Consider the following 15899-nt stretch of genomic DNA (forward strand, 5'->3'; position numbering starts at 1 on the left):
ATTTCATGAATTTAGTCATAGGAAGCTGTAGCAGGCACAGTTGGCAGCCTGCCCACTTCCCCTCAGATCTCTTTTACTTGTTTCTTGGGCCCATGGTTTTCTACTCAAACCTTCAGAGGATTTTCCTTAGGCACCTGGAGTTGCCTTACCCCAGTGGAGGGCCTAAGTTCAGAAGTTACACCCTCTAGGGACTGTTGCACACCCCCTCCCATCCTTTAACCAATGACAGGCGGGTGCAGAAGTATAAAAATCCAGCTTTGTTGCTTTCAAATGGGACAAACTCTGAGGTACCATTTACACTTTACAGTTCCTTCTGAGACCAGGCTGAGTCTGAACTTGACCTGAAATCACACCATTCCTTGACTTCTTTCCATCTTATCCTGGTTTCCTGACTCCTGTCCTGGTTTCTCCTAGGAGCAGTCCCTTAATAAGTCACTTGAATTTGAATCCTTAGCTCAGCATCTGCTTCTGGGAGAAACTGCCCTGAGAAAATCGGCGAACCAACTGTCAAGGCAATAGAGTTACAACAGCAAGGATAATAGTGATTATGGTAATAATAACCAACCTTGACTGAATTCTCACTATTTTCCAGGCATGGTGTTAATTGTCTTCTACATAGTTTTCCATTTAATTCTTTCAAGAGTCCAATGCCAGTCGATGTTATTATCATCTCTATTTTACAGGTGAAAAAACTGAGGCTTAGGACATTAAGCAACTTGTTCCAAGATCTAATGGCTAAAAATTAGAAAGGGCTTCAGAGAGAGAGGCCAGTAGGACTGTTATGGCATATTACATATTGACTGTTATATTTTAGAACTTCTCATCTTTATTTGCTCCACCCCAGCCAGAATGTGTCTGTTTCTGAGCCTATATTTGGAGTGATGTCGATTTACCTCCTGTATAGATGAACTCTTGGGATATAAGCAAAGCCAATCATTTTAGTGATTCTAATCAGCGATCTTGCACATTAATAATCTTGTGATTATCAGGAAGCTAAATAAGAAAATCTGGATGGTTTGGGGGTGAATCCAGTACTATTGCTAGATACAGTGGCGATATTGCTTGGTATCTAGTACACAAATGTGAATTGTATTGAATGACCATATTGAATGTGTGAATATGCTCAGGTGATTGCTATGGGCAATGTGTATAGTCAATGGAGAGTGAGGAGGATGCTGTAAGTGCAAGGACCAGTGTCCGGATGCAATGTTTGAACTTTTCACCCAGGATGAACCATTTGCCTCCAGGAGGACTGGATACCTGGGGCACGAGAACACTCACTGTCTGGAGCTTTTTTTGCTATGCAAATTTTTTTTCATTTCTACATATTTCATGGAAGAATAATATATTAAGTTAAAGAGCCTTAAGCATTTTATAGAGAACTTCGATATGTTTTCTTATCCAGAAGAATCTTGATAAGATTGGTTGAATAATACCAGGCTAAGTCATGGTGTCTGATTTCTAGTCTAACTCTATTATCAAATAGATTTGTAACCTTGAGAAAATTTTTTAAAATATCTCCCAAGATTTTGATTTCAGGGTTTCCCATCTGTAAAACCAAATAAATAAGTGATTTTTGGAAAAGATTCCTGTTCCTCTGGGACAATCAACCCTTTCCTTGATGAAAATTATATATCTTTTAATATCTGGTATGGAGTCACCAATAAAAATTTTGTAAGTACATTTCACTATGTTCTTATCAATTCATTTAAGTAAGTCATTGAAATATCAGATAATAGTGACAGTGAAACGTGCACAAAGTATAAGACTACAGCTCAGTGAATGTTCCCAAAGTAAAGACATTCATGCAACAAGCACTTAGATCAAGAAACAGAACTTACCAGAGTCCTGGAAGTGCTCCAAGCCTTTCCAGTCACTTACTTGCCCCTATCCTGAAGAGTAACTACTATTTTAACTTCTAGGATGATAGCGTGGGACTGCCTGTTTATGCCCCTAATATAAATGGAAGCAAACTGCAGATATTCTTTTGTACCAGGCTTCTTTCACTGAGTATTGTCCGTGAGATTCACCGATGTTGTTCTGTGTAATTATAGTTTGTTCATTCAATTTTTTTGTAAATAATTCCATTGTATGAATGTCTCAATTTATCTGTTCTATTAGAGAGGACCATTTGGTTTGTTGATTTGTTTCCAGATTTTTTTTTCTTTTTTGTATATTTCCAAGAGAGTTACTATGAACATTCTTATTTTTTATTTTTTATTTTTTTTTGCTGAACATGTGTGAGCATTTTTTGGTGGGTATGTATATACTTAAGAGTAGAAGGGTTGGGTCCTAATGAACACATATATTTAGCTTTTGTCAACACTTCCAAGTAGTTTTTCAAAGTGGTTCTTTAGGGATATTGCATGTTAAGATATGAAAGAAGGCACGGAAAAGTCCCTGGACACCTTAGAACATCTCTCCCTTGGTGAGCTCCTGAGTATGAACCTGGGTTATTTGTATGTATTAAGCCAGAGGTGAGTACCAGACAACAGAAATGAGAAAATCTCGGTTATTAGTAAATGAGTTAGAAGCTGTGGGAAGGCAGGTGGGTCTTCCAAGCTAAGACTGTGAAATAGGAGCAGTGTCTTACTGGTAACTTAGAATAGAGGCGCTCAATAGGGAGGCCATTATCTGGTTTGATCGGGACCTGGGAGCCTGGCTTTTTGCGTTGGCATTGAATATGCGGCCAGGAGCTCTGTCCTTTTTTGGGAAGGAGAATTGACCAGAACTGACTAATGAGCATAACATAAACAAGTCCAGGCAGGGATAGACAGATAATTTAGGCCCTGGATTACACAATTAAGGTTTTTGGGTTGGCCATAATACATTTGGTTTAACAATTTTGGAGATGTGGTTAAGAAATAATTTGTAACAAAGGGTAGATAAAACCACTGTGGTTCTAATTTTTGATACTGTTCCTTATATTTCATTCTTCCCATAATTGCCTTTACTTAATGTCTTTAAGCTCATGGATAGCTTTTTTCATGGTTTCTACAGTATAGAATGTGGAGTGAGTAATATGCAGACAAATCAAGACAATCAGTGGGGAGACATTGGTCACAATGAGGCGTGACGTACCTTCTGCTAATCCTATAGATCTAGGACTTTGAAGACAAGAAAACACTGGGTGGAGAACTTGGCAACATTTAGGGAAAAAAGTTGTGAGCAGGACAGGGAGGAGGATGGGACTCCAAATAGCACTTAATGGGCTCTCTTCTGCCCAAACTTCAGTTCAAATCTGCATTTATAACTCCCAGGGTATATAATTATGTACTCATAATGTACTTGTTTCATTTTGACCTTTCAGTAAATCCAATAATATCAGTGAGTTTCCACTGGCCAGTAACGGAACGTTATAGTTGATAATTGTTGTATGTCTATAAATCTATAAAAATATGGCACATTTCAAAGTGAGGAGGGCTGCCGTGAAGTAAGTTTAATGAGATGAGAAATTATCTGAGTTGTTTCAGGGTGGTATTACTGAAAAAGGGGCAGCGGTAGTGGTTCAGTTTATCCTTAGGTCCTAGGCCTGCCTCCAGTCTGGGCAGAATTCTCTATCCTGGGTTCTCAACATTGAGTTCAAAGCTCAAGTAAAACCCTGTAATTATAAAGAGTGCATACTTCCCTGATCTTGTCCTCTATGCATATAAGTCTCTCAGGACCTCCACATGGGAAAAGGGGATTGGTGGAATGCAGAATTCCCTGTTCTGGCGTCCTGCCATCTCCTATTCTCTCAATGCAAATATAATTTCCCCTTAAAGCACTATATCTATCTATCTATCTATCTATCTATCTATCTATCTATCTATCTATCTATCTATATAATATTTTTAGAGCAGTTTTAGATTCACAGCAAAATTGAACAAAAAGTACAGAGAATTATCTAATACTCCCTGCTCCACACATGCACAGCCTCCCCCACTATCAATGTCCCAGACACAGTGGCACATTTGTTATAATCAATAAATCTACATTGATACACAATTATCACCCAAAGTCCAGAGTTTATGTTAGGGTTCACTAATGTACATCATGGGCTTTGACAAAGGTATTATGACATTCATCTATCATTATAGTATCATATAGAGTCATTTTCACTGTCCTAAAAATCTTTTGTGCTCCAACTATTTATACTTTCCTCCCCCTAACCCCAAACAACCACTGAATTTTATATTGCTGCCATAATTTTGCCTTTTTCAGATTGTCATATAGTTAGAATCATACAGTATGTAGCCTTTTCAGATTTGCTGCTTTTACTTAGTGATATACATTTAATGTTCTTCCATGTCCTTTCATGGCTTGATAACTCATTTCTTTTTAGCACTGAATAATATTCCAGTGTCTGGCTATATCACAGTTTATCCATTCGTCTACTGGGATACATCTTGATTGCTTCCACGTTTTGGCAATTATGAATAAAGCTGCTATAAACTGCATATAAGGATATGCAGGTTTTTGTGTAGATGCGTTTTCAACTCCTCTGAGTAAATTACCAAGAAGCATGTTTGCTGGATCTATGGTAATAGTATGTTTAGTTTTGTAAGAAACTGCCAAACTCTCTTCCAAAGTGGCTGTGTCTTCATTTTGCATTTCTTCTAAAATGAATGAGTTCTTGTGACTCTACATCTGTGCTAGCCAGCATTTGATGTTGCTAGTGTTTTGGATTTTAGCCATTCAAATAACTGTGTAGTGGTATCTCATTGTTTTAATTTGCATTTCCCTGATGACATATGATGTGAAGCATCTGTTCATATGCTTACTTGCCATCTGTATATCTTCTTCAGTGAGGTGTCTGTTTAGATTATTTGCCCCGTTAAAAAGGTAAGGTTGTTCATTTTCTTATTGTTGAATTTTAAGAGTTCTTTGTATATTTGGGATAACAGTCTTTTTTTTAACATTTATATTAAAGATTGTTATTTATTTATTTATGATCCAGGCTCCTCTGTTTTTTTATTTTATAGATTTTAAAGTCATTATGGTTGGCTTATGGCAAAACAAAGAAACAGTATTTTTGCTAGCATAAATCAATTAATGGACAACAGTTTTTTTTTTACCAAATATGTTGTTTTGCAAATATTTTCTTCCAGCCTGTATTCTTTTTCTCTTCATCTTAAAGTTCTTTTAAAGACTTTCATACCTGATTCTTTCACACCTGATTCTTTCACACCATGATAAATCAACCCTACATCCAAGTTTCTAAAAAAGTACTACTCTCTTTTCCTTTTTCTTGCCTGATTGTCTTGGCTAGAGCCTCCAATACAGTATTGAACCAGAAGGATGAGGACTGACATCCTTTCCTTGTTCCTGCTTTTGGGTGGAGGATATTCCATCTTTCACCATTAAGTACAATATTTGCTGCAGTTTTTTTTTTTTTGGTGCATGGAATATGCCTTATCAAATTAAAGAAGTTTCCTTCTACTTATAAAATTTAGAGAGCTTCTGTAAGGAATTAATACTGGATTTTAAAATGCTCTTTCTCCATCTATAGAGCTGAATAAAATGTTTTTGTTTTTTTTTAGTTTGTTAATATGGTAAATTACATCAACTTATTTTAAAATGTTAAATCACCTTTCATTCCTGGAATACATTTCAGTTGGTCAGCATGTATTATCATTTTTATATATTATTAGTATAAATTTGCTATAATTTTGCTTATTTTTTTGCATCTGTATTCATTAAAATATCAATCTGTAGTTTTCTTTTCCTTAATAAATTTTCTAATTTTTGGTATCAGGAAATTGTTGCTTATAGAATGAGGTGGAAATTGTTACCTTCTCTAACATTGTATAAAAGAGTTTGTATAGAATTATTTGTGTAGTATTAATTTCTTCATTTGTGTAGTATTATTTCTTCATTAAAAGTTTACAGTGAAGTCAAGGGGCCTGAGGTTTTCCTACATGGAAAGCTTTTAAATTATATGTTCAATTTTAAGAATAGTTAGAGGACTACTAATTCTATCTACTTCCTATATGAATCTTGGTAATTTGTGTCATTGAAAAAATTAGTCTGTTTTTTTCTGGTTCAAATCTATTGTCATGAGGTCATAACATTGCCTTATTATGCTCTTAATAGCTGTAGAATCTATAATGGTCACTGTATTCTCAACTGATATAGTTTGGATGTTTGTCCCCTCCACATCTCATGTTGAAATGTAATTCCTAGTATTGCATGTGGGGCCTGGTGGGAAGTGTTTGTGTCATGGGGGCAGATCCCTCATGAATAGTTTGGTGCCCTCCTTGCAGTAATGAGTTGATATGAGATCTGATTTTTTTAAAGATCCTGGTTATTTGTCCTCACTTCCTTGCTCCCTCTCTTGCCTGGTGAATTATCTGCTTCCCCATAAACTTCTGCCATGATAAGGAGCTTACTGAGACCCTCACCAGAAGCAGATGCCAGTGCCATGCTTCTTGTATAGCCTGCAAAACAGTGATCCCCCAAACATCTCTTTCCTTTATAAATTACTCAGTGTTAAGGATTATTTTATGGCAATGCAAATGGACTAACATAGAACATTGGCACTGATAAATAGGGCATTGCTATAAAGATACCTGAAGATGTGAAAATGGCTTTGAAACTGGGTAATAGGCATAAATTACAAGAGTTTGGAGAATTCACCAGAAGAAAAGAAGATGAGAGAAAGTTTGGAACTTCTTAGAGACTGGTTAAATGGTTGTGACCAAAAGGCTGATAGAAATATGAACAGTAAAGGCCAGGCTGATGAAGTCTCAGATGGAAATTAGGAAGTTATTGGGAACTGGAGTAAAGGCCACTTGTGTTACACCCTAGCAATGAACTTGGCTGGATTGTGTTCATGTACTAGGAATCTGTGTAACTTGGAACTTAAGAATGATGACTTAGGATAGCTGGTGGAAGAAATTTTAAAGCAGCACAGCACTCAAGATGTAGCCTAGTTGCTTCTAACAGTTTGCAATAAGATATGAGAGCAAAGGAATGACTGAAAGTTGGAACTTACACTTAAAAGGGAAGCAGAGCATAAAAGTTTAGAAAATTTACAACTTGGCCATGTAGTAGAGAAGGAAACAGAATTTTCAGGAGAGGAATACAAGTGGGCTGTGGAGCAATGCCTTGCTAAATAAATTAGCATGACTAAAAAGGAGCCAAGGGATAATAAATGAGACAATGGGGAAAAAGCCTTGAATGCATTTCAGAGACTTTCCAGGAAGCCCCTCCAATCACAGGCCCAGAGGCCTAGGAGGATAGAATGGTTTCAGGGATCAGGCCCAGGCCCAGGGTCCTGCTGCCCTGAGCAGCCTTAGGAGGCTGCTCCCCAAAACCCTGCCTCTCAACCTTCAGCTACAGATCAAAGCACACCAGGTGCAGCTTGGGCTGCCACTCTGGAGGGCACAAACAGTAAGCCTTGGCAGCTTTCATGTGATGTTAAGCCTGCAGGTGTGCAGAATGTAAGAGTGAATGAGGCTTGGCAGCTTCTGCCTTGATTTCAGAAGATATATTTGAAAGCCTGTATACTCAGGCAGAAGCCTGCCACAGGTATAGAGCAACCCTCCCACCTTCCACAGAGCCTCTACTAGGTCAGTGCTGAGGGAGAAATGTGGGATTGGAGTCTGCACACAGAATCCCCTCTGAAGTACTGCTTAGCTGAACCACGGGGCTGAGGCTGCTGCTCTCCAGATCCCAGAAATGTAGAGCTACCAACAGCTTGCACTCTGAGCCTGAAGAAGCTGCATATTCTTAACTCCAACCCATGAAGGCAGCCACAGGGGCTGCACCCTGCAAAGCTGCCCAAAACCTTAGGAGCCCACCCTTTACACCGGCATGCCCTGGATGCAGGACATGAAGCCAAAGACGATTATTTGGAGCTTTAAAATTTAATGAATGCCCTGCTGGATTTCAGACTTGAGTGGAGCCTATGGTCCCTTTCCTTTGGTTGACTTCTCCCTTTTGGAATAGGAATGCCTGTACCACCATTGTATCTGGAAAGTAAATGGCTTTTTAAAAAAATCTTATAGGCTCATAGGTGCAAGGAATGTGCTTTGAGTCTCAGACAAGATTTTGGGCTTTTGAGTTGATGCTAGAATAAGTTGAGACTTTGGGGGACTATTGGGAAGGGGTGATTGTATTTTGCAATGTGAGAAAGACATGAAACTTGAAGGGCTGGGTGAAATAGTTGGCATGTTTTATCCCCTTCAAATCTCATGCTGAAATGTGACCTCCAATGTTGAAGGTGGGCTTAGTGGGAGGTGTTTGGGTCATGGGGGTGGATCCCTTTTAAATGGTGTGGTGCTGTACTCATAGCACTAAGTGAGTTCTCACTCCTTGAGTTCACATGAGATCTGATTGTTTAAAAGAGCCTGGCACCAGCCAGGCACGGTGGTTCATGCCTGTAATCCCAGCATTTTGGGAGGCCAAGGCAGGTGGATCACCTGAGGTCAGGAATTTGAGACCAACATGGCCAACATTGTGAAACCCCATCTCTGCTAAAAATACAAAAATTAGCCAGGCATGGTGGTGTGTGCCTGTAATTCCAGCTACTTGGGAGGCAGAGACAGGTGAATTGCTTGAGCCAGAAAGCGGAGGTTGTAGTGAGCCAAGATCATGTCACTGCACTTCAGCTTGAGTGACAGAGCAAGACTCCATTTCAAAACAACAACAACAACAACAAAGATCCTGGCACCTCCTCCTTCTCTCTCTTGTTCTCTCTATCTTGCTCCCTCTCTCACCATATGCTAGCTCTTCCTTTGCCTTTTTTCATAGTTGTAAGCTTTATGAGGCTTCACTAGAAGCTAATCAGATCCTGCTGCCAGGCTTGTATAGCCTGCAGAAACTTAAGCCAAATAAATCTCTTGTTTAAATAAATTAGCCAGATTCAGGTATTCCTTAGCATCACAAAGGAACTATAACACATTAATGTTTATTTTTTTTCTGATTAGTTTGGCTAGATGTTTATCAATTTTGTTGATCTTCCCAAAGTATTAGCCTTAGGTTTCGTTAATTTTTATCTACCATTTCTCTGTTTTCTATTTTATTGATTGTTTTTCTGACGTTCATTATTTATTCTCTTCTCCTTACTTTTTTTAACACTTATTTTATGTTCAGGAGTACATGTGCATGTTTGTTATATAGGCAAACTGCATGTCACAGGGATTTAGTGTACAGATAATTTCATCACTCTGGTAATAAGCATAAAACGTGATAGGTATTTTTTTTTTCTGATCCTCTCTCTCTTCCCACACTCAACCCTCAGATAAGTTCCCGTGTTTGTTGTTCTCCTCCTAGTATTCATATGTTCTCGTTATTTAGCTCTCACTTATAAGTGAGAATATATGGTATTTGGTTTTCTGCTCCTGGGTTACTTTGCAAAGGATGATGACCTCTACTTCCATCTGTGTTCCCATGAAATACATCATCTCGGTCTTTTTTTTAATGGCTGCATAATATTCCATGGCGTATATGTAGCACATTTTCTTTATCCAGTCTTTCACTGATAGGCATTTAGGTTGATTCCATGTCTTTGCTACTGTGAACATTGCTGCAATGAACATTCAGGTGCATGTTTCTTTATGGTAGAATGCTTTATATTCCTTTGGGTATTGTGTTAGTTTGTTTTCATGCTGCTATGAAGAAATACTGAAAAATGGGTAATTTATAATGAAAAGAGGTTTAATTGACTGAGAGTTCTGCATGACAGGGAGGCCTCAGAAAACTTACAATCATGGCAGAAGGAGAAGTAAACATATCCTTCTTCACATGGTGGCAGGTGAGAGACTGCAGAACTGAGGGAGGAAAAGCCCTATACGAAACCATCAGATCTCATGCAAATTCACTGGCTATTATGAGAACAGCATAGGGGAACCACCCCCATGATCTAATCACCTCCCTCAAGGTCCCTCCCCCAACATGGTGGGATTACAATTCAAGATAAGATTTGGGTGGGGACACAGAGCCAGAGCATACCATTCCACCCCTGCCCTCTCCCAAATCTCATCTTTCTCATATTTCAAAATACAATTATGCCTTCCCCCATATTCCCCTAATTCTTAACTCATTTCAGCAATAACCCAAAGTCCAGGTCCATAGTCTCATCTGAGACAAGACAAGTCCCTTCTGCCCATGAGCCTGTAAAATCAAAAGCAAGTTAGTTACTTCCTAGATATAATGTGGGTGCAGGCATTGGGTAAATACATCCATTTCAAATGGGATACAAATGTCAAAACAAAGGGGCCACAGGATCCATGCAAGTCCAAAATCCAATAGGGCAGTCACTAAACTTTAAAGTTCCAAAATGATCTCCTTTGATTCCATGTCTCACATCCAGGTCATACTGATGCAAGAGGTGGGCTCCCATGGCCTTGGGCAGCTCTGCCTCTGTGACTTTGCAGGGTACAGCCCCCCACCCTTGGCTGCTTTCACAAGCTGATATTGAGTGTCTGTGGCTTTTTGAGGCACACGGTGCAAGCTGTTTGTGGATCTACCATTCTGGGATCTGGAAGACTGTGGCCCTCTTCTCATAGCTCTGCTAGGCAGTGCCCAAGTAGGGACTCTGTGTGGGGGGTTTGCACAGAGTTTCCCTTCTGCACTGCCCTAGCAGGGGTTCTCCATGAGGGCTCTACCCCTCCAGCAAACTTTTGCCTGAACATAGAGGCATTTCCATAGATCCTCTGAAATCTAGGTGGAGGTTCCCAAACCTCAATTCTTGACTTTCGTGCATCCACAGGCTCAACACCAAGTGGAAACCACCAAGGCTTGGGGCTTACACCCTCTGATGCAATAGCCTGAGCTGTACCTTGGCCCCTTTCATTCATGGCTGGAGCTGAAGCAGCTGGGATGCAGGGCATCATGTCCTGAGGCTGCACAAAACAGAAAGACCCTCAGTCTGGCACAGGAAACAATTTTTCCCTCCTGGGCCTCTGGGCCTGTGTTGGGAGGGGATGCCGTGAAGGTCTCAGACATTCCCTGGAGACATTATCCCCATTGTCTTGGTGATTAACATTCAGCTCCTTGTTACTTATGCAAATTTCTGCAGCAGGCTTTAATTTCTCCCCAGAATATGTCTTTTTTTCCTTTTCTATGACATTGTCAAGTTGCAAATTTTCGAAACTTTTATGCTCTGCTTCCTCTTGAATGCTTTGCCACTTAGAAATTTCTTCCACCAGATACCCTCAATCATCTCTCTCATATTCAAAGTTCCACAGATCTCTAGGGCAGAAGCAAAATGCTGTTAGTCTCTTTGCTAAAGCATAGCAAAAGTCCCTTTTCTACAGTTCAGAACAAGTTTCTCATCTCTATGTGAGACCACCTCAGCCTATACTTCATTGTCTATATCACTATCAACATTTTGGTCAAAGCCATTAAACAAGTCTCTAGGAAATTCTAAACTTTCCCACATCTCCCTGTCTTCTGAGCCCTCCAAGTCTCTAGGAAGTTTGAAACTTTCCCACATTTTCCTGTCTTCTTCTGAGCACTCCAAACTGTTCCAACCTCTGTCTGTTAACTTAGTTCCAAAGTTGCTTTCGGGTTTCATTACAGCAGCACCTCACTCTCTTGGTACCACTTTACTGTATTAGTTCACTTTTGCTCCACTATGAAGAAATACCTGAGACTGGGTAATTTACAAAGGAAAGAGGCTTAATTGACTCACAGTTCAGCAGGGCTTGGGTGGCCTCAGGAAGCTTACAATCATGTTGGAAGGGGAAGAAAACATGTCCTTCTTCACATGGTGGCAGGAGAGAAAAGTTCAGAATTAAGGGGGAAAAAGCCCCTTACAAAGCCATCAGAACTCGTCAGAACTCACTCACTATCACAAGAACAGCATAGAGGAACTGCCCCCGTGTTCTAATCACTTCCCATGAGGTCTCTCCCACAACGTATGGGTATTACAATTCAAGATGAGATTTGAGTGGGGACAAAAATCCAGACCATATCAGGTATATACCCAGTAAGGGGTATATATTTGTGTGTGTATGTGTGTGTGTGTGTGTATACACACACAGATATATATATATATATATATATATATATATATATATATATATATTTTTTTTTTTTTTTGAGACGGAGTTTCACTCTTGTTGTCCAGACTGGAGTGCAATGGCACCATCTTGGCTCGCTGCAACCTCTGCCTCCCAGGTTCAAGCAATTCTGCCTCAGCCTCCTGAGTAGCTGGAATTACAGGCATGCACCGCCACACTCAGCTAATTTTTTTTTTTTTTTTTGTAGTTTTAGTAGAGTTGGGGTTTCTCCATGTTGGTCAGGCTGGGTCAAATGATAACCCTGTTTTAAGTTTTTTGAGGAATCACCACACTGTTTTCAATGATTGAACTCATTTAAAGTCTCACAAGCAGTGTATAAACATTCTCTTTTCTATTCAACCTTACCAGCATCTGTTCTTTTTTTTTTTTTTTTTTACTTTTTCATAATAGTCCGTTTGACTGGTATGGGATGGTATCTCACTGTGGTTTTGATTTGCATTTCTCTAATCATTAGTGGTGTTGAGCACTTTTTATGTGCTTGTTGGATGCATGTATATCTTCTTTTGAAAAGTGTCTGTTAATATCCTTTGACCACTTTGTAATGGAGTTGTTTGTTTTTTGCTTGTAAATTTCAGTTCCTTATAGATTATTGATATTAGATCTTTGCCAGATGCAGAGTTTGCAAATATTTTCTCCTATTCTGTAGGTTGTCTGTTCACTCTGTTGATAGTTTATTTTGCTGCGCAGAAGTTCTTTAGTTTAATTAGATCTCATTTGCCAATTTTTGTTTTTGTTGCAATTGCTTTTGGCTTCTTGGTCATAAAATCTTTGCCTCATCCTGTGTCCAAAATAGTATTTCCTAGGTTACCTTCCAAGGTATTTATAGTTTTAGGTTTTACATTTAAGCCTTTAACCAATCTTGAGTTGATTTTTTATGTGGTGTAAGGTAGTAGTCTAGTTTCTATCTTCTGCATATGACTAGCTCATCATCCCAGCACAATTTATTAAATGGGGAATCCTTTCCCCATTGCTTATTTTTGTCAGGTTTGCTGAAGATCAGATGGCTGTAGGGGTGTGGCATTACTTCTGGGCTCCCTATTCTGTTTGATTGGTCTATGTGTCTGTTTTTGTATAAGTACCACACTGTTTTGTTTACTGTAGACCTGCAGTATAATTAGGAGTTGGGTAATGTGAATCCTCCAGCTTTCTTCTTTTCCTTTAGGGTTGCCTTGACTAGTCTAGCTTTTTTTGGTCCACTATAAAGTTTAAAATAGATTTGTTCTAATTTTGTGAAAAATGTATTTGGTAGTTTGATAGGAATAGCATTGAATCTGTTAACTACTTTGGGCAGTATGGCCATTTTAATGATATTGATTCTTCTTATCAATAAGTGTGGAACTTTTTTCATTCATTTGTGTCAGCTCTGATTTTTTTAAGCAGTGCTTTTTAATCCTCTTTGGAGAGATCTTTCACCTTCCTGGTTAGCTGTATTCCTGGGTATTTTATAATTTTTCTGTGGCAATTGTAAGTGAATTGTTTTCCTAATTTGGCTCTTGGCTTTGCTATGTTGGTAGGAATGCTAGTGATTTTTGCATGTTGATTTTGTACCCCAGAACTTTGCTGAAGTTGTTTATTATATCAGGGAGCTTTCGGGCAGACACTTTCAGGTTTTCAAGATACAGAATTAAGTTGTCTGCAAACAGGGATACTTTGGCTTTCTCTCTTCCTATTTAGATTCCTTCATTTCTTTCTCTTGCCTGATTGCTGTGGCCAAGACTTCTAACATTATATTTAATAGTAGTCATGAGAGAAGGCATCCTTGTCTGGTACCAGTTTTCAAGGGGAATGCTTCCAGCTTTTGCCCATTCAGTATGATGTTGGCTGTGGGCTTGTCATAGATGGCTCTTATTGTTTTGAAATATGTTCTTCAATGTATGGTTTATTGAGGGTTTTTAATATAAATGGGTGTTGAATTTTATCAAAAGCCATTTCTGCATCTATTGAGATAATCATGTGGCTTTTGTTTTTCAGCTCTGTTTATGTAATGAATCACATGTATTGATTAGCATATGTTGAACCAACCTTGCATCCCAGGGACAAAACCTACTTGATCATGGTAAATTAGCTTTTTGATGTGCTGCTGGATTGGGTTTGCTAGTATTTAGTTGAGAATTTCTTCATCTATGTTCATCAAAAATATTGGCCTGAAGTGTTCTTTTTTTCTGTTGCATCTCTGCCAGGTTTTGGTATGAGAATGTTGCTGGCCTCATCAAATGAAATGTGTAGGAGTCCCTTCTTCTCAACTTTTTTTGGAAAAGTTTCAGTAAGAATGGCAGCAGCTCTTCTTTATATGTCTGGTAGAATGTGGCTTTGAATCCATTTGATCCTGGGCTTTTTTTGTTGGTAGACTTTTTCTTTATGATTGATTCAGTTTCATAACTCATTATTGGTCAGTTCAGGGATTCAATTTCTTCCTGGTTCAGTCTTGGGAGATTGTATGTGTTCAGGAATTTATTCATTTCTTCTAAATTTTCTGATTTGTGTGCATAGAGGTGTTCTTAGTAGTTCCTGATGATTTTTTTTCTCTGGGGTCAGTGCTAACATTGCCTTTGTTATTTCTAATTGTGTTTATTTGGATCTTCTCTTTTTTCTTTATTAGTCTAGTTAGCAGTCTATCTATTATTTTTTTCAAAGAACTAACTCCTGTATTTGTTGGTCCTTTGGATGGTTTTTCATGTCTCAACTTCCTTCAGTTCAGCTCTGATTTGCTTATTTCTTGTCTTCTGCTAGCTTTGGGGTTGGTTTGCTCTTGCTTTTCTAGTTCTTCTCATTGTGATATTAGGTTGTTAATTTCAGATCTTCCGAAGTTTTTGACACGGGATTTTAGTGCTATAAACTTCCCTCTTAACATTGCCTTAGCTGTGTCCCAGAGATACTGATATGCTGTATCTTTCTTCTCATTAGTTTCAAAGAATTTCTTAATCTCTGCCTTAATTTCATTGTTTACTCTAAAGTCATTTAGGAGCAGGTTGTTTAATTTCCATATAATTGTATGACTCAGTCATTTTCTTAATATTAATTTCCATTTTTATTGTGCTATGGTCTGAAAGAGTGATTGGTATAATTTCATTTAAAAAAATTGCTGAGTATTGTTTTCTGTCCAATTGTGTGGTTGATTTTGGAGTATGTGCCATGTGGTGATGATAAGAATGTATATTCTATTATTTTTGGATGGAGAATTCTGTAGATGTCTGTAAGAGCCATTTGGTCCAGTGTTGAGTTCTTGTCCTAAATATCTTTGTTAACTTTCTGTCTCAGTGACCTATCTAATACTGTCAGTGGGGTGTTGAAATCTCCCACTATTATTGTATGGGAATCAAAGTCTCTTTGAAGGTCTCTAATAACTTGTTTTATGAATCTGGGTGGTCCTGACTTGAGTGTGTATATATTTAGGATAGTCAGATCTCATTGAATGAAACCCTTTACCATTATATAATGCCCTTTATTTTAATGTTTTTTGATCTTTGTTGGTTTAAAATCCATTTTGTTTGACATTAGAATTGCAACAACCACTTTTTCCTGTTTTCTATTCCTTGGTAGATTTTTCTCCATCCCTTTATTTTGAACCTATGGATGTCATTGCATGTGAGATTGGTCTCTTGAAGACAGCATACTATTGGGTCTTGCTTCTTTATCCAGCTTGCCACTACAAAGTGGCACAAGCCTTTTAATTTGGACATTTAGCCCATTTACATTCAAGGTTAGTATTGGTAAGTGAATATTTGATCCTGTCCTCATGTTATTAGCTGATTATTATGCAGACTTGTTTGTGTGGTTACATTATAGTGTCACTGGACTACATATTTAAGTGTGTTTTTGTAGTGGCTGTTAGTGGTCTTTCCATATTTAGTGCTCCTTTCAGGACCTTTGGTAAGGCAGGTTTGGTGA

Source organism: Nomascus leucogenys, chromosome 22a (assembly GCF_006542625.1).
Source record: "Nomascus leucogenys isolate Asia chromosome 22a, Asia_NLE_v1, whole genome shotgun sequence".
Classification (NCBI taxonomy): domain Eukaryota; kingdom Metazoa; phylum Chordata; class Mammalia; order Primates; family Hylobatidae; genus Nomascus; species Nomascus leucogenys.